Raw genomic sequence first — 25278 nt, 5'->3', positions numbered from 1 at the left:
CCTGAGTTTTAGGCGCAATTTTTACTTAGCTTTGTGTTACTGAGGTGAGACTGTGCTGCTCTCATTTCTTATTCATCATGCAAGCGTAACATCATTTCCTCTGAGGTAAGATTATATCTCTTAGTTTTCATGGCAACCAGGCAAAGAATTAATCTACTCTTCAACTTCTGTGTGTAGGGAGGGTGAGAGTGAGTGAGGAAAAGCAGGATGTTTCCTGTGAATTTTCCTCTTAGCCATTTAGCTAGTACATTTAGGTTCCAGACTTCCTCCCATATCCTGGAGACTCTTCTCCAGTATGCTATGCAGTGATTAAATCAGGGAGAATATTGTAAAGCTAGAAGAAAGTGATTATCAGTCCCCAGTAGATGCGGCTGCACTGTATGCAGTGTGGAATGCAGTCACTGTGCTGTGCAATTTACTGTCTTCATTAAATCAGACAAGCGTCAGGTGAACCGTACAAATTCCATCTGCATTCACAGTGGGCTCTGTGCATATTATTTACACTTTTTTCTTCCTCTCACTATATTTATATTTATATTTATATTTATATTTATATTTATATTTATATTTATATTTATATTTATATTTATATTTATATTTATATTTATATTTATATCTATATTTATTTATATTTATGTGTTGAATAAGTGAACACCATTGTAAATTCAAATGATCCTTTCAAAGAAATGATGTTATGTACTGTGGTCAAGAATATTTTTCCACCTTAAAGGAAAAATGCTTCTGTCATTTTAAAATAGAAGTAGGCCCCGAGTTCCCCTGATGTCATTGGGGACACACAAGGATTTGTTTCAGAAGCTGCAGTGCAGCACCAGGCAATGACTGGACATACAGCTTGATGATATTGCATCGCATAAAAGCCCTTGCTTCCCTCTTATCGCCTCAATGCTTTGATCATCCAGAAAGTGAGACAAAAGAAATGTTCCACTGTATATTGACCTTGATTGTAACAGCAGAAACCTTTCATTATTTTATCACATTACTCTATACCCTCAAGGTCAATGAATTTGAAACTAGGAAATTTTATTTAAGGAAGGAAACCATACAAAATTTCTATTGCATAAGGAAAGGCTCAGTTTTATACATGTACTCTGTGTTTTTGAGTTTCTTAAGATTGATGGATTTCAGAATGGCTTAAGTGGTAATTTGTAGAACAGTTCTTTAGTCAGAGGACAATATGTCTGAATAATTTGTTTTGAAATGATGAAAAGTTATTCTTGAAACAGGAATAACTCAATCAGATATGAAAAGGCAATTGGAGGAATGTTTAAGTACACAGAAATAAGTCTAAATAGTACTTGGAGTGTTCCTACTGAGCGTGCCAAGCTTTCTCTCCCAGCATCATTCTAGTTCATTGTGTCCAGCTGTTGAAAAATGAAGTATTGGTTTGGAGGGTTTGTGAGCAAAATTCCAAGATTATTCATATGCATGGTATTAAATGTTTGTGTAATGGTGTCACTTGTAGGATCATGATCTCATTCATGTGCATTCTTATTTTGCTTTACTGACTGCTCTGAGTAGTGTCCATAAACAACTAGGGAGAAATAAAAAGTTTTCTGGCAGGAAAATTTGTTCAGTTTTCAAATGTCTTTGCTTTTTTAGCACATTCCATTTTACATCAGAGCTTATCTCATCTGTGCCATAATAGTGATAGCTGCAGGTGCAGACTATGCTAACTGTGCCTGTCTTTAGATTAAATTCTCTTAACTGAGAGTCTGAAGTGAGATGTGATTTTTTTTTTTTCATTTTTTTTATTTTATTTCCTGTGGTTTTTGTTGTTGTTTGTTGTTGTTTGTTTGTTTTTAATTTCAATTAAGTATTGAAGTCTTTGGCCTCTCTCTTCTTTACAAGGTAAGTGTGAAGTCTGTGAAATCTCTTTGCATCTTGCATGGGCATTTAGCACTTCTAGCACTGCAGTGCTGCGGCTTTGACCCAAAGATGAGCAGTGCGTATAAACAGGCCAAAGCAACCCTGGGGCTGTCCTCCTGTTGGAAGGGCATAGAGCACAGTCCCCAGCCACAGGCCACTAAGCAAAAACCTTAGGAATGTGGATGGAGGTCACAATGGAGAGGCAGGAGGTAGTGGAAAATACAACATGTTATGTGTGAAGGCATAAAGGGTGTGTACAAGACCATATGTACAGAGGTAGCAGGCACTGTCCTTTGTGCTTTCAGCTTTCTGTGGACTGAGCACTGAGCAGGAGAACTTGTGTCTCGAATGTCCCCTACCACCTGTTCCATTCCAGAGCTAAGTAGCTTTCTGTGAACCTGTAGCTTTTTACAGCTATTGTGAATGTGGCAACTTGGTGGTAGAAAGAGTTCATTATCTTTGGCATAAGCAGAGGATGAGATTTTTTTCTTCTGTACTTTAGCATCACAGAGTTTGAAAAAAGTAAGATTTGAAAATTTAATTTTAAAGAGTGTAAGGTTTGTTATATTTGGCTGGAGTCTGTGGCAAAGGCTGGAGAGTTCAACTGAAGGAAAAGGAGAGCTGCTGTTTCAGTTAACATTGGAGATTAAATGGAGATTGTCATAGAGGGTGATTCCTTCTCTTTTAGAGATGCCTGTGTTGCACATGAATCATGAGGCAGAGACCCTCCTGCTGGCTTCTGACAAGGCAGCTTCAGAGTCAGTACAATTTCCAGACCTTTGTTCTGCATAAGCTAGTTATAGCTGTTTTCCTGTTAGCTTTGTATTCCTCTAACTAGGACACTGCTGTCCTAATGCACATGTTCTGCCTTCAGGTTCTAAGCAAACTTACCTTCAGGGTTTCTGTTGTTTACTCTAGCTGCAGTAGACATCAGAGCTGCTGTGGCCATCCATTATGCAGTTATGCGAGGAGTTTTGAGTATGCTTTTTGGCTTCTACCAGCCAAAATAACATGTAAGGTTTTGCAAGTTGAACTAAGTCTCCCGAATCAGCTGGGGAATGTCTTCCTTCATGTGCAAATTTTTGGTTCTAAGGGATGAACAGCATAATCAGTATGTGTCTTCTGCAAGCTAGTTAGTTCACAAATATTCTTATCTAGTATAAAATTAACAAAAGTCATGGCTTGATGTGTTTTACTTTTTTACTTCCTGGTTTGTTTTTTTTTTTCTGGAGCATGTCTGGAGTCCAAACCAAGAAAGCATTGACCAATGCAGCCAAAGGAGCCTTCAGCCTTAGCCCCACCACTGCTTAATAAGTGGTGGCAGTGGCTACTGAGGGACTGAATACTGTGTGCTAAAAAATGAGAATATGGGTTAATTTACAACAGAGTGGGTGGCTTATTTCTCAGTATTTCAGAGAATATCTGTAACCATACTGTATTCTTTAGCATATCCCTACAGAAGCAAGAGGGCATTAAGATGGGTCAAATCAGAAACATAGTCTTTGTGTGATCTTGGTGTAATGACAGGTGTTTCTTGGAGTACAATCTGTTTAAACTCATTGAACTAGAAACCACTTGTCACTAAAAGCTGCAGAACTAAACATTTTTGCCCCCATCTGACCACATGCAGTGTTTATATATTTAGTATTGTGAATGTACAGCTCACCTTTGGAGGAATACCAGTGGCTTGGGGACAACAGCAATGCTGGCCTGGTGAGGACACCTAAGAGTGTATGAGCACCATATGAGGACACACTGTGTGTGTGGCACACAGTTATTGCTACTTAACTTCACAATTCAGCTGCACCTTCCCGATATTGTCAAATAGAAACAGAAGCATGTTCGAGCCTCCAACACTTATCTGGGTAGCAGATGTTAAGAGAGTTCTGGTTTGTGCTGTCCTTTTCACTGTATTCCTTTGTATGTCTGTAGAAGTGTGAGTTAAAGGAATACATTTTCAATACACTTTCTCTTTGCTTAGCCTTTAGGGTTGCATTGGGTTCTTTTTTTGTATCCAGTTGTCACCTCTACAATATCTAGTTTCACAAGAACCTCACCCAGTAACTGGACAGTATTTGTCAATTAAAAAGTGTTGACTGGCATGCAGCCTGTTGTTCTATTGACCACAGCACATAAAACCCAGAAAGATATAACTATTGTATTCTCCAGTTGCAACTGTGTACCATTATTTGTGATCATATATAGGGTGAGTGGAATGTCTGTGGGCACAATTAAGGCTCTGCTTTCTTGCCAGCGCTGTCAGAAACTGAGATTGCTACCTATCTTTGTAGAAAACATCCAACAAGTTTATTTTGTCCCCATGCTTTCAACTGTTTTGGCTGTTCTTGAAATTAAAAGAGAAGGAAAGCACTGCTAAGCCCAATTCCCAAAACTTTGCGGTTTGGCAGTGATTTGCTTCTAGCTTTAGGGTTCGCTTCTGTTCTTCTGTGTATGTGCTGTAGTGGATTATGCAAGTGTCAGAACTGTAAAGACTAGTTATCACTGTTTCCACAAACTTTTCTTTTTGCTGTTTTGGTATAAGAAGTGACTGAACTAAAGCAAAATGATTTGGATTTTGAAAACCTGATCCTAAAAGTTATGGTACAGTTAAATATCTGAGCTTTAACATTAAGACATTTTAATTATCTGTTGAGAAGAAACCGAAAAAAGCTAGTTGATTAATACTTAATGGTGGTATGCTTTTGCTGCCTATAAGACACGAGTTACAGCAGCATCAGTAACAACAAAGCCTGTGCTTAGGTACCAGTGATGGCTTACAGGTGTGAAATGCATGTTGACTTGTATGGCAGATGTTTACTAATCTGGATGTTTGAGCTCGAGAGAAAGCTACAGACTAGTTGGACGTAACTGCTCCCAGCTTTACAGCATATGTCAGACACTCGAAGACAAAAATGTAGAGTGTTTGGACTTCATTGAAAGCAAAGTGAATGATACTGTAGACTGACTTCAACCAATACTTTGTTTTTCTCCTTCACACTGAACACATGTTGAGTTTCTATACAGCGTTTGGCTGTATGTTGATCAAGTCCTCCAGGAATGACTTTTGAAGTGCCAGAAAATGCTATGCTGTGGCAAATTGACAGGTAATTTGTTATAAAGAGAATTTCACATGGATGGAGCCCTGGGCTGCCTGATCTTGTGAGTTTTGGGACTAGGTAATCTTTAATGTCCTTTCCAACCTAGGCCATTCTTTGTTCTGCAAGGGTTATTATTGCGGCCTGTCCTGTTCAATATCTTTATTGATGACCTGGATGAGGGCAATGAGTGCATCCTCAGTAAGTTTGCAGATGACACAAACTGGGCAGGAAATGTTGATCTGCCTGAGGGTAGGAAGGCATCTGAGGGATCTGAACAGGCTGGATAGCGGGGCTCAGGCCAGTGGGGATGAAGTTCAACAAGACCAGATTCTGCACTGTGGCCACAAGAATCCCAAACAATGCTACAGGCTTAGGGCACAGTGACTAGAAGATGTGTAGAGGAAATGGACCTTGGAGGTATTGGTTGATGCTCAGCTGAACATGAACCAGCATTGTGTCTAGGTGGACAAGAAGGCCAGTAGCATCAAGGCTTGTATCAGAAATTGCGCAGCTAACAAGAGCAAAGAATTGATTGTCTCTCTGTACTCAGCTCTGGTGAGGCTGCACCTTGAGTGCTGTGTTCAGCTTTAGGCCCCTCTGCAAGAAAGATGTAGAGGCCCTGGAGTATGTCTGGAGAAAGGCATCAAAGCTGTGAGGGTTCTGGAGCACAAGTCTTATGGGGAGTAGCTGAGGGAGCTGGGATTATTCAGTCTGAAGAAGAGGAGGCTCAAGAGTGACCTTATGGCTCTCTAAAGCTACCTGAAGGGATGTTGTGGTGAGGTGGGAGTTGTCCTCTTCTCTGGTAGAGTCACTGTCCCTGGAGGTGGTTGAAACATTTAGATGTTGTGTTGAGGGACATGGTTTACTGGGAAATATTGCTGATGGGTGAGTGGTTGAATTTGAACAATCTTGGAGGTCTTTTCTAATCTTGCTGATCCTATGATTTACGTAATCAGAGATTTGAGTGTGTCTGGAAATGTACTGAGTAGAGAAGAAAAGATTAAGATATCTTCTTAATGCAAGAAAGGAAACAGCAGTTTAAAAATGCCCCCCTGCCAACTCACTGTTATCAAATGAGAGGAGAAACTGAGATTCAACTTAGTTTTACATTGTGCTTTATGCAGATATTCAAGTTTTTGTGTTTGGAAGGAATGTTTAAAAGACTGCTCTCTTAATGGGTAACTTCTCACCTCTTTTGATTAAGATGCAAATAATTCCACTATATACAAAACCCCAAAGAAACCAACCCTTGCCAATATATTTCTCGCAAAATATTTAGCAGAGAAAGTCAACTTTATTTTGCTTATGTGAAGAATATATTAGCTTGCACAGTCTGATCTCTGTATTAAAGAGAATCAATAAATTTCACTTCATTTGCAACATCTTTTGAGTCTGAACATGAATGTTCTTCCAAAGAACAAGTGATTCCCAGTCTCTCCAAAGAAAAAAATCACAAGGGCTGGGTTTTCTGCCTTTGTTGGGAAGCAGCCTTCAAAGAGAGATGGGAGTCTGTCTAGTGAAGCCATAAAAGCAGATGCTTTTGTGCAGGTGAGCACATATAAACTCCTGAAGTGTTCAGAAACTGAAAGTGACAGAAATTAATCTGGAAGCATTTGTGTTCTTCTCCTGGTCTGTGCTGGTGTCATCTTGGAGATTACAAGAGAGCGTTATTTACAGATTTGCTTGTGTATGTGTTAATTTGCTTGTTTCAGTACGAAAGTAGAAGATAGAAATGTTTTACATACTGTACTGAAAGCATTAGGTGGATAATGTGTGTTATTTGTTGCCTGTGGCTTCTCAGGAGGCTGAACAGAAGGCAGCCATCAGTAGCAGATCTTCAGAGACCATTTTGGCTGCAGAACTATGGTGGAATTCAGCACATCACCAGGGTCATGTTGGTTGGGTTTTTTGTTGTTTGCTTTTATTTGTTTTGGTTTTTTTTTTTAATGGGATTGAATTTTACCTTTATGTATCTTTCATGTTACTGTGGTATATGGAAAGCATCTGCAGTATTCAGTTTTCAGTGTTTCAGTAAGCGCAGAGCATCTGAGCCAAACTAACATTTTATACTTACGCTGATGGTTAGCATTAGCCAGGTTGTTTTAAGAGCAAACAATTTGTTATGCACAACATAAAATTCATGTAAATTTACATGTATGCATGTGTACGTGTGCTGAGGTTACTTGGATATGCTATATATTCATCAGAGAGTACCAGTGGAAGGACAAAATGCCATAGAAACAGAATTAAATATTTCTCAACATTTGATTGCACTTTCCAGCATTTCTTCTGCGTTGCTTTCTGTCCTGATGAAATGAATAGCTAATCAACACCTTAGTAAACACAAACGGCAGCTTGCAGCTTTATTTTTTCACCATTAAACAATTCACAATGTGTTCAGTATCCCAGCCCAGCTGATCATGAGATAAAGTGTGACTAAAAAGTAGATCATCTTGTGGTTGCTCCAATGTTTGGTATGACACAAAGGGCTCCTTTCTCCTCTCCAGAGTGTCTGTGCTGCTGCAGTCGGGGGAGCTGTGTGTGCCTGAGGTGCGTTACTGCATCTGAAGCACTTGCTCTATTTCATCATTGAAATGAGCACAATCGCGATGTCCAAGCCAAGGACAGCCTCCTCCTGCTTGCTTGTATCTTCAGCTGGTTGTAGTGTTTGGTCTGGTGGCTGAGCTTATCCTTTATGCTTTTGTGCCCCTCATCTAGCTCTTGGCATGGGGTGTCCATGCAGTTCTCCCAGTTTATGTTGAAAGATGGCTGAGGGTGGTACTGGATGTATTAGATGTGTCACAAATTCTGTCTAGAGTATTTCCTGTAGAAGGACTTTTTTTGTCTTTTTTCTCATTTTTTAAAAAATACATCCCTGTTTAATAAAAATTGCTTTTTAGTAGACAGATACCTTACTTTGACAATCACTGTGTCTTTCTTGGAAGAGCCCATTGCTCACCATGTCCAGGCAGTGCTGAAGCCAAGAGATGCGATAGACAAGGAGCTTGGTACTATTTCTGTATGCATGTGGGCACGTGAGATGGGAACTGAGCCCACCAAGCCTCATCTACACTGCTGTCAGATACAGGATTCCAGAGTTGAGATGAGTTTGGACAAACGTTGGAGAGCTGAGGTTTCCTTTAGAAGACTCCTGCTGCTAAGTGTTACACTGCTTTTCTATGGCTGTAGTTGCTTTATAACAATGTTATTTGTTCAAGCAGAGTGTGTTTTCAAATGGGGCTTTTGACTGTGTTGTGGCTAAGGCCTTGGAGGTAGAAATAATGTGTATATAATACTGCATCCTTCTTTGCTTCAGTGTTATGCAGGGCTGACCCCTGTTGGCCTCTCACAGTGTTAGTGCTTTTCTGTATCTTTGGGACTGGAAGCTTGTGTTTGGCTTTTTCTTAGTGCCTGACAAAGGACCAGAAACCTGTGGCTCACAGGCCAGATACAGCTGGAAGCCCTTGTGTATGTCGTGTTTACAAAGGCACAGTAAGGAGCTGGAATCCTAAGGCAGACTATATGTCCAGAACTTGAAAGTATCCACACATAGCCTTTACTTAGGCATCTTGCCTGCTCTATAGACTATGAAAATGCCTGCTTGGTGTTTTATGCAGACAGATTCTTGTGTTTCCTCATCTGCTGAAGTCAATGCGGAGAGCCATCCTCAGAGCACAGCAGCATCTCTAAAGGTGAGATGGCCTCTACCACAGGGTTTGTACAGGTCTGTCCACTTAAAATGGTAATATTTAGATCTTATCCTCCTAGATCTCAACCTATTTCATATGTGCCTTCATTATATATGTATCTATATCTATTTCCTTCTCTGGGCTGAATTTATTTGTTCAACATTATTTTTTGAGTACTTGATAGGATTTGATCATATCCATGGGAATATTTCTTACTTTAAATGTCTGAGCTCCATACCATTAGCTATACCTCTACAATATCCATGTGTTCCGTGGTCAGCTTGAGTATGATCCAGTCCCTGTTAAAATGTTAAATGGGTGGTGGGGTTCTTTCTGTTTGTTTGTTTTGTGATTGTTTTTTCCCCTCACTAATCTCCATTGTTCTTAACAATTGGATGTTGTGAGCTACTGTAAACTAAGGTGCTGTTTGGTGTTGTGAAGGTAGCATGCACTATTTGATGTTTACCACCCAGAGGCTGCTTGTTTCCTTATAGCACAAAGATATAAAATTATTGACAAAACGGAGGTAAGGATTTTGTGGGCTGAAGGGCTGAAGCGTGCACACAAGTATGCATACAAGAGGGTGCTCTTGGCAACAGGCAGTGTATTTGGCACAAAAAGCTTCAACTGTCGCTTAGTTTGTGCAGAAATTGTTAATGGTCCTTTTCCACAAAAGCAAACCTTTTGCATGCATGCATGAATTCTAAATCAAACTGATTGATCTGCCTCCTAAGTGTAATTCTGGTATGTTCCGTTTTCTTACAAAACAGCCTCTGATAGCACTGAAGTGAATAATTCTATATTTGGCAATTATTTATGAACTGCAGATCTCATAAACACAGCAGATGCATTTCCTGGATGGCAGCCATTCGTGCATCTGGGGACTTATTTACTTGTTATTGAAAACATTAGACTGGAAGGGAAAGAAAAAAGATGTTACCACCTCTTCCTAATTTTTACCTCATTTCTGAGGTGCTTCCCAGCATTCTTTCCCCTAGATTTGTCACATTGTAAACATCCTTTGACATCTTTCAAATATTTAGCTCTCTTGATAAACTATTTCAATCTTTGGGCACAGTGCTTTCAAAATAATAGTCTTCTGGGGGATGTATTGCAGACCCCATGCCTCGGGCATTTCCATCTCATGTATCACTTGCTTGATTTGAAGAAAAAGAAGAAAACCTTTCAGAATGCTTTTAAAGGCTTTTCCTATTGTGCTGTGCGCGACTAAAGATAACATAGGGTGCCTGTTGAAAGGTTGTATTTAATTATAGTTTGTATACTGTTTGTTTTCATCCAAAACTTGCTTCAGCATTCTTAGTCTCAGTGTTCTCTTTTCCATCTTTTGTATTCTCATTCCTCCTGTCCTTCTTTATTCTGTTTTGCTTTCTTTAATGCCTATTCTGTGAGAAGTTTCAATTTTAGTAAGGGTAGATGGAAAGGATGGCATTTGGATTAGGGGTTTGGTGCTTGTTTTTTCCTGTGTGACTGAGGCAAGAGGAGGAATATTTCATGCCCTTAAATATGAAACAAAGCTGGAGTATCTTTGGCCTTAATATTTCTGAAGTTTCACTGAAAGTTAGAACTTCAGTTTTGATGTGGACTTAGTCTGGGGAAGAGTATGTTCTTTGTGATGAAGAGCATTTTCTTCAGTGTGTCTTAGAATTTCAAGTGTAAATCTTTATGGCATCAGGTTTGAATCTGTCTGACTTCCCTGAGAGGCAATACCAGTGACAGGGTTTGTGAAATTCACTCCTGCTTGTGGAATGTATTTCTCTTTGATTGAAGAACAAATATCAAGGGGTTTATTTTTAGCGATATATGACTTTATTCTGTTTACATGCTAGCTGTACGTTGTGTTTTGTAAAGAAAATAAAACCATATGATCAAAGAGATACAAAATCAAGAAAGATGCTCCTGATAGGCTTATGAGATCACGCCTCTCTTGAGTAGTACGTTTCTGAGTGTGATAGATCACTGGTGTTTTACATCCTGAGGTGAGACCAAAAGAAAAGAGGTGCATCAAGAGTGAATATTTGGAGGTATGTTTGTGGGTTGGTTGTATTTAAATGTGCTTGTGTGCTGTTGCTTCCTACCCTGTTCTCATGGTGGTTGGAAGCTTCGGTGTTGTCACTACTTCCAAATATTTTTAAAGACTTATTTGGCTTTGCTTTGTTTTTTAAAACAATATTTTAAAATTTTCAGTAATTACCCTGTAAGCAGTTTAATTATAAATATTTATTCCACTAGTCATAATAGAGTTTGCCACTTTGAATTTGAATTCATTATCAGTCTTCAAAAATGTCTTGGGGCGTACAGTATGGATGTGAATGTCATTTCTGATACTTCTCCCCTGCTGTATCTTTCTAAGAAATATCTTAAAATTTCAAGACGGCCATTAGGGTTTGATGCAAGATAGCAGGCGTTGCTACAGCTCGCAGCTCTTTGTTATATGATTCTCTTTCATGTTTTGTGTGATAAAAGTGTTGAGATGCAACCCTTCTGAAGTATCCCATGTTCGTAAAAATAGGCTAATTGTTTTTTGAAAACACTGGGTGGACACGGGTAAGAAAAGGGCTTCCTTTTCTGCCAGTGGGTTTTTCTGCTTTTCAGATAATGCTGCTTATACACTGGCTTTCAGATGAGCCCTTAAGCTTGAGGATACTGCAGAATACATTACAAGACATTTGAAGTAACATACTGTATATAGCATGTGCAGCTTTAGGGCATTTTGTAAGGTAGCGGTTTGCTGTTGAGACACATCCTTGTGTGCTGGCTGTGAGTCTGTCAAAGCTGAGCTTTTTTTCTTGTGTGAACTCTAGCCTGTCATTTCATCACAGTCTTAGAAGCTGAAGTTTCGAGTATAAGCCTGCAAATACTGATTTCTTCCCATCTTTATCCAGAATTCATCCTAAGTTTGCAGGTTAATGGCTCAGTTATTCATCTGCAAACCATGAAATGCCCATGGATTATTTACCGATGCTGTGAATTTTTCCCTCTTGCTGCTTTAACTGGGGGGGAGGGAGAGGGAGTAGAAAACATCTGAATTCTGTAATTATTAGAGTATGTTGGGTCAACCAGAGAGAGCTAAGGAGTATCTATGCAGTGATAAGGGGATGAGACAATGAGATGACTGGAAGAGACTATCACAGAATCATACCTAGACTGGAATTGGAGACCGCAAGCTTGAATGTGACCAGTTTTGCAATCAGAGCACAGCTGTTGTGCAGCTCATCACACACCTTGTCCCCTGGGTGAGAAGCAGAGTTGAGTGAAAAGTGGCCCCAGCTGCCTTCATATTCCTGATCTTGCTGAAATGTGTGGGCTCTGGAAGTACTGACCTGGTGGAGTGCATGGCTTCCTTGCACAGCCTGGGGAAGGCAGGCTCCCAAGGTACTGCATGTTCTTAATGCAGCAGACAGTATTGATCTTCTGTGTTGTGCTGGGGAGAGCAGGAACAACCACAGCAGCACGTGTTGGTCAGCACATTTACAGCTCCAGAGCAGCTCTTCTAAAGTCACTTAATTTGGCTGATGCTGGGCTTGAGCAGACTTGCTCAGGTCAGTAGGTCCTGCCTCCAAATGTGGGTCATTTGGCTGCTCTTCCACTGTCGTTGTTGCTAAGGTGATGCCACCGTAGTAATCTGGCTATGGGTAGGTAACAGGATGCTGAAGCCCCAGTCACCCCTGCCAGACTTGGGCACTGGAAGGGGCTTCTCATGTTTCGCCTCTCTGCACTGAAGAGAACATCAGACACAAGAAAGAGACAGTCTTGCCCCTTGATTTGGCAAAAAGTCTTTGGTTTGTTGCTTATGTGATCAGGGATAGCTCTGAATCTGAAGAGAAGCATTTAGGGAAGGTCAGGCCCTGGTGGAATAAGCCTTGGACGAGACAGTTTTCAGGTTTGATTCAGTGACTCCCAGGGCACTTGAGTCGTGGTCAGAGCTTTAAGTCTCAAAGAAGTAAAGTGCCTCTTGCTATTCTGTGTGCAAAAGATCCTCTCGGATGCTTGTGCTTTATTCAGACAGGCAGTGTCCTACCTATGTCTGTGATCCTAATGCATGCTGCTGGCTGCCTGCCTTCAGCCTGGAGCCAGCCAGACACAAGTGTGAAGCCCAGGGAGTTGCTGGCTCTTCCATATGTGCTCGCCTGCCTGTTCTGTGCACAACAAGAGGTGATCTCAGCAGACCAAAGCTTTTATTCCTCATCCTACACAGAATGTAGCAGAAGAGAAACTGAGAATTGCCTTTGCTCTTGTCCAGCTGCTGCTGGCATAGGGGGACTCGGCCTGAGCTAATGCTGCCCATGCCACAGCTCAGCATAACCAGTATGGGAAGCTTGTGGGCAGCTCTGACCATTGCTGTGCTCCTCTTCGAAGATAGATCTCTGAATCCTAATCTCTAGAGAGATTCTGTGTCAAAACCTGATAAACTTCATTGGTTAGATGTTGAACATTGTGCTCTTTACATAAGTAGTGAGAAGGAGGATGCTTGCTTAAAAAGCATTCTGTAATTGCATGTGGTTTTTTAAGATTATTGATTACATTTCACGTTGGTCTACTGAAAGATCTCTGTTGGTGCACTCCTATAAAAGTAAAGGAACTAATATCTTCCTGCAAAAAAAAAAACCCAAAACCCAAAAAACAAAGATAATCCAATTAGGCTGCTGCACCTAGCGGGGATTTCTAATATTGATGCTGTCTTAAAATTGGCTGTCTTATAGTGCAGTTTAAGCTGTACTGGTAAAGATAAATTTAGCTGTAGTCAATTTGCAGCATTACTATGCAGTATGTTTTTTTTAAAGGTATGCAAAACAGATTTGTAGGGACTTGTTTTGTGTTGCAGAGCACAAATATAAAAATATGTTTATAAATTAAACATCAAGGAAATAAAAAGAAGGAATTGGCTGAAGTTTGCCTGCACCTGTGCCATGAAGCTTCTGGGAGATGGCTCTTATCTTTATAGCTAAGCATATGTGTGGTGCTATCAGAAAAACTGAGGCCAAAACCTGAATCTTCCATATTGTGGCTTTCCCTAGGCAAGTCCACGTGCAGTTCTTAGCTTTCTGAGGGAAGGTATTTTTCCACTGTGGCTCTGAAACCAACCAACAAATAAAAACCACAAAGTCCCAAAGCAGTTGGGCTGCCGAGTGGCAGCAGCTCATGTACATGAGCTCTGTTGATGAGAGAGGCAGCCCTGACTGCTCTGTGGGACGTGGGATGGCTGTGGGAGCCTGTCAGGCAGCCTGATCCAAAAGTAGCTGGAGCTTTAGTTTCTAAAACCAGTGCTTTGAAGCTCAGCAGACAGACAGCAGCAGTGGCACAGACATACTATGTATTAGGAGAAGACAAGGTATAACTAAAGAGTGCTGTGCACTAATCCAATCTAGCTGCAATATTAAAGCCATAGATCACTGTAGCTGAACTTGTATCCAAGAGCACAGGGTCATAACTTCCTCCGTAGGCAGATCTAGGGAGAGGTGTTGATTACAGTTGCTGTTACCAACTATCTGGGGCACTAATCAGCATCTCTGGTGTTCGTTTTAGTAACGAAGGAGTGCCATGATTCAGTGTCTGGGGAGGCAGGATGAAGTGGGAAAGGAAGGGAAATGCTACTGCATTTATTGGGCTGCTGTCTGAAACAGAACATTAGAACTGATTGTGGCTGATTTTTGTTTTCCAAGGGGGCTATCTAAAATATGACTCAAACAGAATATCCTATTTTTTAAACATAACCTGGACAAGTTTACTACTTACCCCATTTTTTATTGTTGTTTTGGAAAATAGCTTACAAAGTCTCACGTACACTGAGTAAAAGCTTTCTGCCAGAGGGGGAATTAACCCATTAGTCATTTAAAAGCAATTGGTAAATGAAATCTGTAAATCTCTTTGAGATATTTCAGTTTAGTTTTTGCTGTTGTTACACTGCCTGTATAATGTAAATGGAGAAGTGTGTGTACTTCCTCAGGTCAGATATCCCAAATGAGGAAGAGGACTCTTTAGAGCATCTTTGAAGTGGAATGTAAACCTAGGAGTCGTGGCACCTGAACTAGGACCTGCATGTCCCTCAGTGGAAAGATATATTACAAGGAGTTGTTTTGGGCTCCTCCTTGGAGCAGTTCAGTGATGTCCTTTTTGGAGGGCTGATTCTGACCTTTCTGGGGACCTGGACTGAATTTCTGAAGCTATTCAGGATGAACAGTTTGTCAGCCTGCCCCAGGCTCTTTTGTGTGCACTGATATGCAGCATCCCTGAGTCCAGGCTGTGGTAGCTCATTCCTATGCAGCCAGATCATATCCTTCCAGAGGATATCTCATGGCCGTGCTGGCCAGAGAGGGAGCTTAGCAGAATATTGTGATTTATGCCAGTGAGATTGTTATTCAGTCTAAGGGAAGTAAACACCTGTGCTGGAAGGCTGTAAACTACTATTTGGCAATGGTGCTATTTAAAGCTCAGCAGGCATTTTAAAAAAAGCAAAACAAAAACAACAGAACAAGAAAGCAACAAACCAAACATATTTATAAAGTGGAAATTCCAATTTGTTCTTTCCGTACAGTATGTGTGAAGAGCCTGGATCTCTCTCACGAATTTGTATTTTATTCTGCAGTTCTTGAAACCTCACTAATAAAACTGTACCCAGAGCAGAAGGAATGATGTTTTTACATTAATTCCCACAGGTTTCCCATGTTATTCCTTGGCTTCTATTTATTACATAGCTTTAGATGTGTCTTTCAAAAAATATCAAGACCATCCTTCCCTACTGCTAGAGACCTAAGCCAGGTAAGGTTAGGATTGGACTTATTGGCTGACTGCTGTAGCTGAAATTACAGTGGCATGATTTCCAATTGTACAGGACCTATTCAAGGTATACTGAGTTGAAAAGCAATGGAAAAGTTTAGCTGAACATCCAGAACTCTTAGCATGAATTTTGCAGGCAGACATGAGGTTATGAATGTACAGTGGCACTGACCTGTTGCCCTTGTTTACATCTTTTCCTTGTGATTTCTATCATTATCTATTATTTCACTGTATTTTTAATAGAAAAAGAAATCCACATTTGCTTTAATTTGAAGAATCCTGAAAAACTTTGCCAATGAAAGGATGTAATTTGTAGCAAGTTGTGTATAGCCAGTATTCTCCTATGAATGTAAAGCAAAAACAAACAAAAAATAAGGAACCTCCAACTCTGCTGCTGAAAATACCAAATGTCTAGCAGCAAAGGTAGCTAGTAGCTGGTGTCAGTGGATAAAGAACGCTGTAGGTAATTGCCAACACTCTTTGGGAAGTGGCTGAGGAGGAGGTCAATTCCATGAGCTGGATTTTGGCTGTGGTATCCATTTTGCTCTACGTTTGCAAAAGGCAAGCTGGGATCTTTGGAGTCTGTGAGATGCTGTGAGGGGTTTTTTGCTTGATCCAAGTTCTCATTAGTAATAAGTGAAATAGAACAGCATAAAAATGCAAGGGAGCTTTTTAATGCAAATTCACGCATGTATGCCGATATATTTGCATATACAGCCCAGTAAATTTTTAAGTGGTAATTCATTTGTATAGTCTTATTGCAAATTCAACACCCAAATTTAACTCCTAATTTAAACTAGTTTAATGCCAAAACTTTGCTAATGTTTGAAGGCACACATATCATCCTAATAGATGATAGACCTTCTTTATCATCCTTTTAGAGAGCAGTGTTTTTTCTGATATCACAGATAACTCTCTTACATGCTATAGCTTTACATGACAGGCTAAAAGAAGCAGAAGAACCATGGCAGGAGCAGCACATTCACCAGCACTACTGTTAGAAGCAGCAACGCTCCATCTGTTCACCTGTTCTTCTTTCTTTGTGTGCTTTTCATTAGTGAGATTTTGACCTTGTATGCATGTAGCAAGATTAGATCCAAGTGCTGAAGTAATTGATAACAAAAACGTAGAGGGCTGGTTGTTTACATTCCCTGTGTAATTTGGCTAAGAGTTCAAATAATGAGGACTAGAATAATGAATATATCTTTGGGTCATCCATACTGATTTGCTATTAGACACATGGATGGTGCTTTTTTAAAAGAACATTTTCTTCCCACTAATTTTAAGAAATATGATTCATGTCAGTAATGACATGGTTTTCCATCCTGGAGCAGTCTCTCAGAGCTCCCATGAGGGTTCCTTTCAGTTTAATATTCACAGATGAACTAGCCCTTGTTGGAGAGCTTTTTTCCTTTTTCTATTTACATTTCAAATAGTTCCATGGAGTTGTGTAGGAGCAAGAGAATTGTCTGCTGAATGCTGATGGTTACAATAATATTAATATCATTATCTGTGCTTAGGAATTAAAAATATATCACACAAGTTTGCATGTGGCTTTTTTTCTTTAAAATTCCACAGGCATTTATGTTTCCTTCATTTTCATCATGCATATTGCTATTTTCATTGTAAAAGAAAACGCCTTCTCATCCTGTAGTATACCTGCCATCATCCAAATGCAGCATAACCATGTTAAAGGTTATGTATGCACCTAGCGCAAGCTTGTTTTACCAGACAATGTTATACGAAGTCCTTGAGCGGAGCTTTTGTGAAGAAGTACCCTCATCTGAGGAGAAAGACATTTGCTCTGTAAATCAGAAATGACAGTTTATAATGGTACTCTGAGATAGAGAAGGAAGAGTGGGGAAAAGGAGCTGAAATCTACATTATGGAAAAACTGTAGTTTCTCATAATAGCCTCAGGAATCTGATCTTCAGTTCTTTGCCAATGAATATATCAGCCCTGCTGCCCACGGCGCTTTGTATGCAGGTAGGAAGAGACAAGGTATCCTTAATTTTTTAGGTAGGAGAAAAGCTTCTTTTCATTTGTACGTGAGCAGGAAAGAGAAATGTCTTTACTTCTGTTTGTTCTTTGTTTTATGGCCAGGTGGCATTCCCTATCAGCTACTGAGAGGAGAGTGTAAACCTCTCTCTTTCTGATCTGCAGGCTTTCTAGTTCCACAAGATGGTGCTTGCAACTCAAATCAAAATGGAAGTCATTCCCTTCTCTCAAATTGGCTGCTGTTAAATTTAAAATGAGATCCAGCGTTATTGTGGAGAGAGTACTTGTGTGCTGCAAACCATGTGATATTTGCTAGACAGCATTACGTACAAGCTCTTATCAAATCTGTATTTGAATTCATATGTGCTTTTTCCTAACATAAAGCAGGAGTGGTAAATGCAGATCTAGCAGTCTTTACTAGTAGTGAAAAAGACATCTTTATGGTTATCCTGCTTTATGTCTCAAGAGTGTGTTAGCCCTGTGGCCAGTAAAATCCATTTGATGAGGTCCATAACTTTATTTTGTTGAAATTCAGTATTGATGCCATTCTGCACTTCTCAGCCCAGAAGCCTGGCTGTCTCTGTGTTGAAGACACTGGACTGGAGAATATTTTAATATGTAGTTGATAAACATTAACTCTGTGCGCATGCAAAGAATTGTTTGTCTAAACATGGAAGTGTCTTTGAGAAGATCTATTACATTTTGTGCCAATAAAAAACAATGGGTAAGTTATTGGAGAACTTAAATTATCCAAAGTAAAGTTGGATCAGTGATACACTTATAATGTATTTTAGATGTCTTTTAAAAACCGCATTAAAGCCTTGGCTCATCTGAGACAGCCTCAGAATGATCAGCTCTTGTTAGCTGCTGCTGTGGAGAAGGTCTGGGAAATGTAGAAACACTTTTGATACTGGGATTATCTGCAGAAAATTACAGATGCAGATTCAATGGCTTGTCCTGGAAATTCACAGGATGTGGTTTCATTTTTAGTGAGTAAAATCCAGCATGCTATTGGGATGTGAGAATCATTTTGGGAAAAGTACTGGGCTGCTCTGTAAACTGTTATGTACTAAAATAATGTTAAATGCCACTGTGTGTTTTAAGGGTGGGGTGTAGGGGGGCGAGTAAGGAAGTGCCATCTCTGTGTGTTAATGAAATTTTAACTTCATGTCTCACTCATAAAATGTTTAGTGATAAAAATTAAATGCCTATAAATAAATAAGAAAATTTTGCCTAAGGAAACTATGGCATGCTTTCCCAGGAGAAAGTTTTATGCAACACCTTCATTGTCTGATTTCTGTCATCTTCCAACATTTTATTTTGTGAAATTCTGGATTTTCATCCCATGGAAGAAGGTAAGAGTATTCTGCTCTATGTCATTTTAGCTCTGTGTTGTCAGCTTGCAGCACCAGGGTGCGTGCTGCTTCCTGGCAGCCACACCATGCACCCACCGACCTCCCTCCCCCCGTGTCACAGGAGCAGTGCTTGGAATGTCCCCATCTCGGCAGGCTTTGTGGGCTGCCACCCTTCCCCATGACAGTCCTTGTGTCCCAGCATGCAGTGAGCCTTGATGCTTCTTCTCAGCGAGGCCTCAGCTCCTTTTGATGCGTTTGGTATGATTTTTATTTTATTAAGGCAAATAAATAACTAGAGGAAAATGAATAGTGATTTAATGATCGGCTTGTCAGTTACAGCTGAAAAGGATTCTGATCAGTCAGAAAAGGCATCCGTGAGTTTTGAAATCTGTAAAATAGATTTATAATAGAAGAAGATATTCAGTGCCCTAAATATAGCAGCTGCTGCCTCCTCCATAATTCAGTGTGAACACTAGCTAGTTAGTCCTGCCAAGGGACTGCTTTTTGCTGAAGCATCGTGTTGGTAATACAGATATGAGAAATACTACTGCTATACAGTAATTTCAGAAGCTCTGCGAAAGCTATTTAGCATCAGATAAGAATTAACTGTTCACAAAGAGGAAAGAAAATGTGAGAGCTATCTGCAGTAGCTACTCTCAAGGAAAAGAAATGCATTGTGAGTGGGACAAAGCTAAGTAGGTTAGAGAAAGAAAATATGGCCGTGTGTGCTATTGACATGGCTGCATGGATGATGCTGTCATTGCAAGGTGCGTTTGTGCATCTGTTCAAAACATTTGGTGTGAAACTGGTTGTCAGAAAGTCACGAGCCTGTTTTTACTGGTATAATCACTGATGCATTAATCACTTGTCGTAGCTACTTCAGCCAGGTAAAAAAAACCAAACAGTTAATTTGTATTCTAACCTCATATAGAGTTTGAAATACATTTTTATAAATATAACTTGGTTATTCGATATATAAAGTGTGGTGCGTGTGAGTTAAGGCAGGGCAAGAAGTGGTATATGGATTCTTCTTAAAGACCTTTAATAGTTGTGGATCTTTCTTGTAGTTTGCCTACAAAGGCAGGAAAAAGCATCCTTAATTTCTAAAGACGTTTTAGGAGAGCTGCTTTACTGTACAGTGAAAGTTTTCTTGTTGCATAAAATACCTGTGGTGTAGCTAGAATGTAATACACTGCAAGTCAGTGTAATGAAATCTCTGTATGTCTGGAAAGCTCAACTGTGTGTTTGGGGATTTTACATCCTATAGTTTTCACCTCCTCTTCTATCCTTAATTCCTAGGGAGACACATAAGCTTTGTTGCACTGAAGCCACCCTCTTCTGTTCCTTTCAGTGCTAATGGCCACCATCGTGTGTAATATACATAAAGAGATGTAAAATCAGTAGCTTCAGAGATAGCATTAATATTTAGCCAAGCTGCCAGCACTACGGTAAGAGCTGAGAGACACTTTCATACATCAGTGCTGACAAATGTAAGTCCTGTTTGGAATGCAATTTGCTCAGCTGTCCACATCCCCCGCAGTATGTCAGTAGTGGTGATCTTGATGAGAAGAGTGCTTTTTATTTGTTGTCCTCTGTTTAGGGGAAATTGCTGCATGACCTCAATGCAGAAAAGGCAATAATGACTGATGTTACCACCCCTCCTAAGGTTTGAGGAGGAAGCAGTCAGGAAGTTTTCTTGTATTTCCTTCCCTGAATTTTCAACATGGAGTCAACACTGCAGGACATAGAATCATAGAATTGCTCAGGTTGGAAAAGACCTTAAAGATCGAGTCCAACCACAACCCAACCATAGTACCCTAACTAACAACCCTCTGCTAAATCATGTCCCTGAGCACCACATCCAAACAGTTTTTAAACACATCCAGGGGCAGTGACTCAGCCACCTCCCTGGGGAGCCTATTCCAGTGCTTAAAAACCCTTTCTGTAAAGAAGTTTTTCCTGATATCCCACCTTAATTTACCCTGGCGCAACTTGAGGCCATTTCCCCTTGTCCTGTCACCTGTCACCAGTGAGAACAGACCAACCCTGCTCTCATTGTAAGCACCTTTATCTGAAAAGGTAAAAAAAAACATTGCTGGAAGAGAGCAATGTTTCCTCTCAGCCTCCTTTTCCCTGGACTAAATAGCAGTTTCATATCTGACCAAAACACTGACCTCAGTGAAGCTGGAAATTCAGTGTGTTATATAAATCATTTCATAATTTGTCTACTCCTTGCTTTTATGCCATTTGGTTGTTCAAAGGGAAGGTTAAGAGATCACTTGAAGGTTTACTGTAACCATGCTTAAAAGGGACATCACACTTCAGATTGTGGAGTTCATGGCGCTTTCTCCCCAGTGTGTGTTTTCTTTAGAAATGATAGCACCTTAGAAAAGGAAATTGGGAGAGAGGAACATAGTGAACATACTGCGTGTTGACAGTGGGTTTTGGTCATTTTCTTTGTGACAAATACAAGTTATTTTAATTGTTAAAAGCTGTAAATAACAACTTATGCTTACTGTACAACAATCTTCTGCCCATTGCTGGCCAGACTGTGTTTCTTTACAGGCACAGCACAGGAGGACAGCTGTGGCCCTGCAGAAGCAGCACATTGTCCCGTACTGTGGCTGTAGGCAGGGCTCAGGCTGACTTAAAGTTGATAAGTTTTTGTGATCAGTAGCATCTTGTTTTGACCTCTCACTGCCTTTGTGATCTGAGGGCAGTTTGCCTGCAGGGGAGCTCTTGTTCTTCTATGCCTTGCAGAGCCGTTAGAAATAGCGTTCAGTGTGGTTTGAAGAACAACCATTAATCTACCTCCTTACCAAAGCCAAAATCATTTTTACAAATCTCTTCTTATCAGTCTTTTTCTTTCTTATTTTAGTTATTCCCACGCTGTACTGTTAGGAAGCTTTACCTTGTGTTGGCATGTGTATTTACAGTATTATTCTTTGGCCACAGTCTGTACATCTAGAATGACTAAGAGGCTAATTGTTGCTTAGTAGCCCTGGTACTAATCCTACTCCATCAAATTATCCTAATGACATTCAAGAACAGATTAAAATCATTAGTTATAGTTAATCCAGTGGTTCAGTTTTTCTTTCATCGAGTAATGCATTGCACCATCAATAAAAATGTCTTAGTAAGTGTGTATAATGTTATATCTTAAACGATGGATGGTTCAGATTGTGTTCATTTCACAAGACTTTGGACATCTCACAAGACTTTCTTCCCATGATGAGCTGATAAACTTGAACACTGTTCTTTGTATTTCTCTGAATAAAGTCTATGTCTTGTTTCCATTGGGATAGTTCCTTTAGGTGGAGGATCAAAGAAAGTCAAGAGGATAGTCAGACAGTTAATACTGATGACTGGTGGGGTTGTTGTTTTTGAAAAAGCTGTTGTGAAGACAGTCAATTATCAGATATGCTGGACAACTACAGCTTTTGCAATGTTGTTCTTGGAACGTAGTACACGATAGAAATCTCTTCTGAGCAGAAACCGTGTCTGAGCATTTTGAAACCATCTGGCAGTTCTGAGGCTTCGTATTGCAGTTGTGTTCAGAATAAGCCTAAAAGATAGACAACAGAGAGAGGGAGTGTTTGGAACAGCTGATTTGCCAACAGTCACATTTCTGGTGCTTAACTCAATTTTAGTACAAAATACTTTGCTGTTGTCACCATGAATCTTATGATTAGTTCTTTGCTTCTGGCAATCCTGGAATATTGAATGTTGCTAGAAATGGGATTCAGACTAAAAGCCAAATTGTTGTCACATGGCTGCCATATAAAATGGACTGGATGTTTCATGTAAAATACCTGTGATTCTTTTAGTTTTTAAGTATATTCTTTCAAATGTGTTTATGTTTTTGTATACTCATGCACTTGTGGAGGCAATCACCAGCCACTGATTTCATTAGCCTACTAGTAGTATTTATTGATTTATTTAATGAGTAGAAGTTCCCTATTTACTGAAAACGCAGCTCATTATTGCTCAGATTCAAGGAAACTCCGCTTTCTGGATTCTGTGCTTCAGTGAAGTATTTCAAAGGAAGACTAAGGCAGTAAGTGTTTTCAATTTTGTACAAAATCCCAATTTTCTCCATGATTTGGAACTAGTCTCACTGCTAGCAACAAGCCATCTGATTAATCAGCAGAGAATTTGCCATCATCAGCAATGCTTCAAAATGATCTAGGAAGGTTTGTTGCCGTGTCTCCTTGTGCTTTCCATATATAGTACTTTGCCCTTCCTCTTCCCCTCAACTCTGACAGTTCATGTGAGGTCTGCGGTTTTACTAAACACAGAGCTGCCGGGAGTCTCTGACTTTTGTTTTTTCCCCCTCCTAATTGGCTTCTAGTAGTTACTTTTCAAGCATAATGGTGTCAAGTCAATTTGTCCAGGAGTCGATTGTGTGATTTTCATCGTGGTGATTACATATACACTTCTTCCATCTCTCAGCTTTATTGCCCTAGGTTTTTCCAAAGGCTTGTTGACGTGTTCTCCATGGAAAAAAATAAATGACATGGGTATATGCTAGGTGGTGAAGGTTGCATCAGTGGGAGAGAGGGAAATAATAACATTGGCAAATACTCGTCTGGCTTAATTGAGGCTGTTCTTCCTGGCCCATAGAGGATATATGTAATGAAAACTGCTGCTCTCTTCAGTTCTTTATGATCTGGAGAGCACAGAGTGTTGTTCATGGCAGGAAGTTGCCTTGAAAATATTTATCTGAGCTTCGCTTTCATACTGTGGCTGATTATGAGATTTCTGTGATGTTGCTGCAGTGGTTTTGCAAAATCATCCTTTGAGTCTCTCTAGGATACAGTTTGCACACGAGCCCTTTGACATGTACAATCAATATATTGAAAAGGTGAGCTAATGCTACTGATGAGAAGAAATGGCTTAAGTTGCAGTGGTGAAAGCCCGGAGTTATCTATTTTGGACAGGTTCAGGTTTATCTACCAGTCTGTATTTCACAGAAATCTTCCTGTTCACAGCCTGCTGTTGTTCCAGGTCCAAGATAGTTAAATGTTGGAGGAACTTGAGAATTTGAGAATGGAAACTACAATTAAGGGATGAAAATGATGCAAAAAATGCCCTTCTACAAAGCCTGAGATTAGCATGGTGGAATGCCAATAATATAACTGTACTCTGATGGGTAAGGGAACAATACAGGGTTAAAAAGTGGAATTTAAAGTGGTTCTGTAGATAGCAGTTCACATTCTTTCTGCATACCGCTCATGCCATGCATGTAGCACTTATTTTAGCCCTTCATCCTGAGAGCCCCTTTGCCCTGCTGTATGTCCTGGGGAGGCAAAGTGCTGATGGTGAAGTAATGAGAGCTGTTACGGATCTTGATAGAGTAAACACTGCAGCACTTTGGTGCGTGTATTTCATTTGGAATATCTGTAACATGCTGAATTTCACAGGTCGCAGCAGGGCTGGTTTAGAGGCATGCTGTTTTGAAGTATTGGGAGACCTGTGAAATTACTTCAGGCTATCCTTTAAAAGTGGTCATATTTCAGTCTTTCAGATTTGATCTTAGCTACTCTTGAGGAAGAATAGGATGAGACTGTGGGTATTCTGTTCAGTCATTTGGAACACCCTTAAAGAAACATCCTAAACATTGTTAGCAGAAGTGATGGGATTTCCTTTCTTAATTCTGCAGAGCTTTAGATTATTTGGGGGTGATGGCAGATTGCTCTTGTCAAGGAAAAAATAGCTAAAGGAAAGCAACTAAAGGATTTGCAGGTTTTGTAGCTGCTTTCTCTTCAGGAGCAATATATTATGAAAGAGAGAAAAGAAGATTCTCTAAGAAAAATAGAAGTATTTTAATCTTGCTGTGTGACCTTGACTTAATATATGGAGGATTGTTTTTCTATTATTTTCCTTATTTTTTCAGTTTTTCTTTAATTGATGCTTCTGTCTATAGATTTCTGATTATGTGGCTGTTTTCTAATAGCAAATGAACTAGGCTGGCAGTGTTTGAATGGTAGTATAGCATGCACGGTATTTTCATGATGGTTGTTGATTCTGTACTCGGATGATGCTGACTCTTTTGTAACTAGGACATGATTTATTTATTTAATTTGCTGTGTCTGTATGTTCTCGGTAGCCATAACTCTGGTAATTGAAGTACAGTGAGTAAATGTGCTTATCTCAAAGTGGTAACTTGGTAGAATCTAGATCCATAGAAGTGAGGAGTGTGATGTTGGGAGGATCTTAGAGGAATGGGGCAGTTTGCATGATGAGGCTCTTCATCTCTTTCACTGTATGCAGTCTGCACCTTTTCTGACTTGGCATGTGAACCTGCAGCCTGTGGGTCCCAGAGAGCTGCTTCCTGCACAGCTGGGAGCTGTATGCAGCCTTTGTAATACCTGCAGTTGAACTGCCCTTTTAACATTTTGGTTGAGGCACGCATTAGCCATTTTTAGTGATTAGGAAAGGATTTTAGATATCAAT

At 40.0% G+C, this 25278-nt stretch overlaps 1 protein-coding gene across 1 annotated transcript in view; it reads left to right on the top strand.

The window, feature by feature from the left end:
* ANK3 (ankyrin 3) overlaps positions 1 to 25278 on the top strand; it is a 192715-nt gene that overhangs the window by 15150 nt on the left and 152287 nt on the right. The gene's annotated exons all lie outside the window — the stretch shown is intronic.

This window comes from Coturnix japonica, chromosome 6 (assembly GCF_001577835.2).
Source record: "Coturnix japonica isolate 7356 chromosome 6, Coturnix japonica 2.1, whole genome shotgun sequence".
Classification (NCBI taxonomy): Eukaryota; Metazoa; Chordata; class Aves; order Galliformes; family Phasianidae; genus Coturnix; species Coturnix japonica.
Note: the sequence above shows the minus strand (reverse complement) of the source record. Positions and strands in the feature narration are given on the sequence as shown.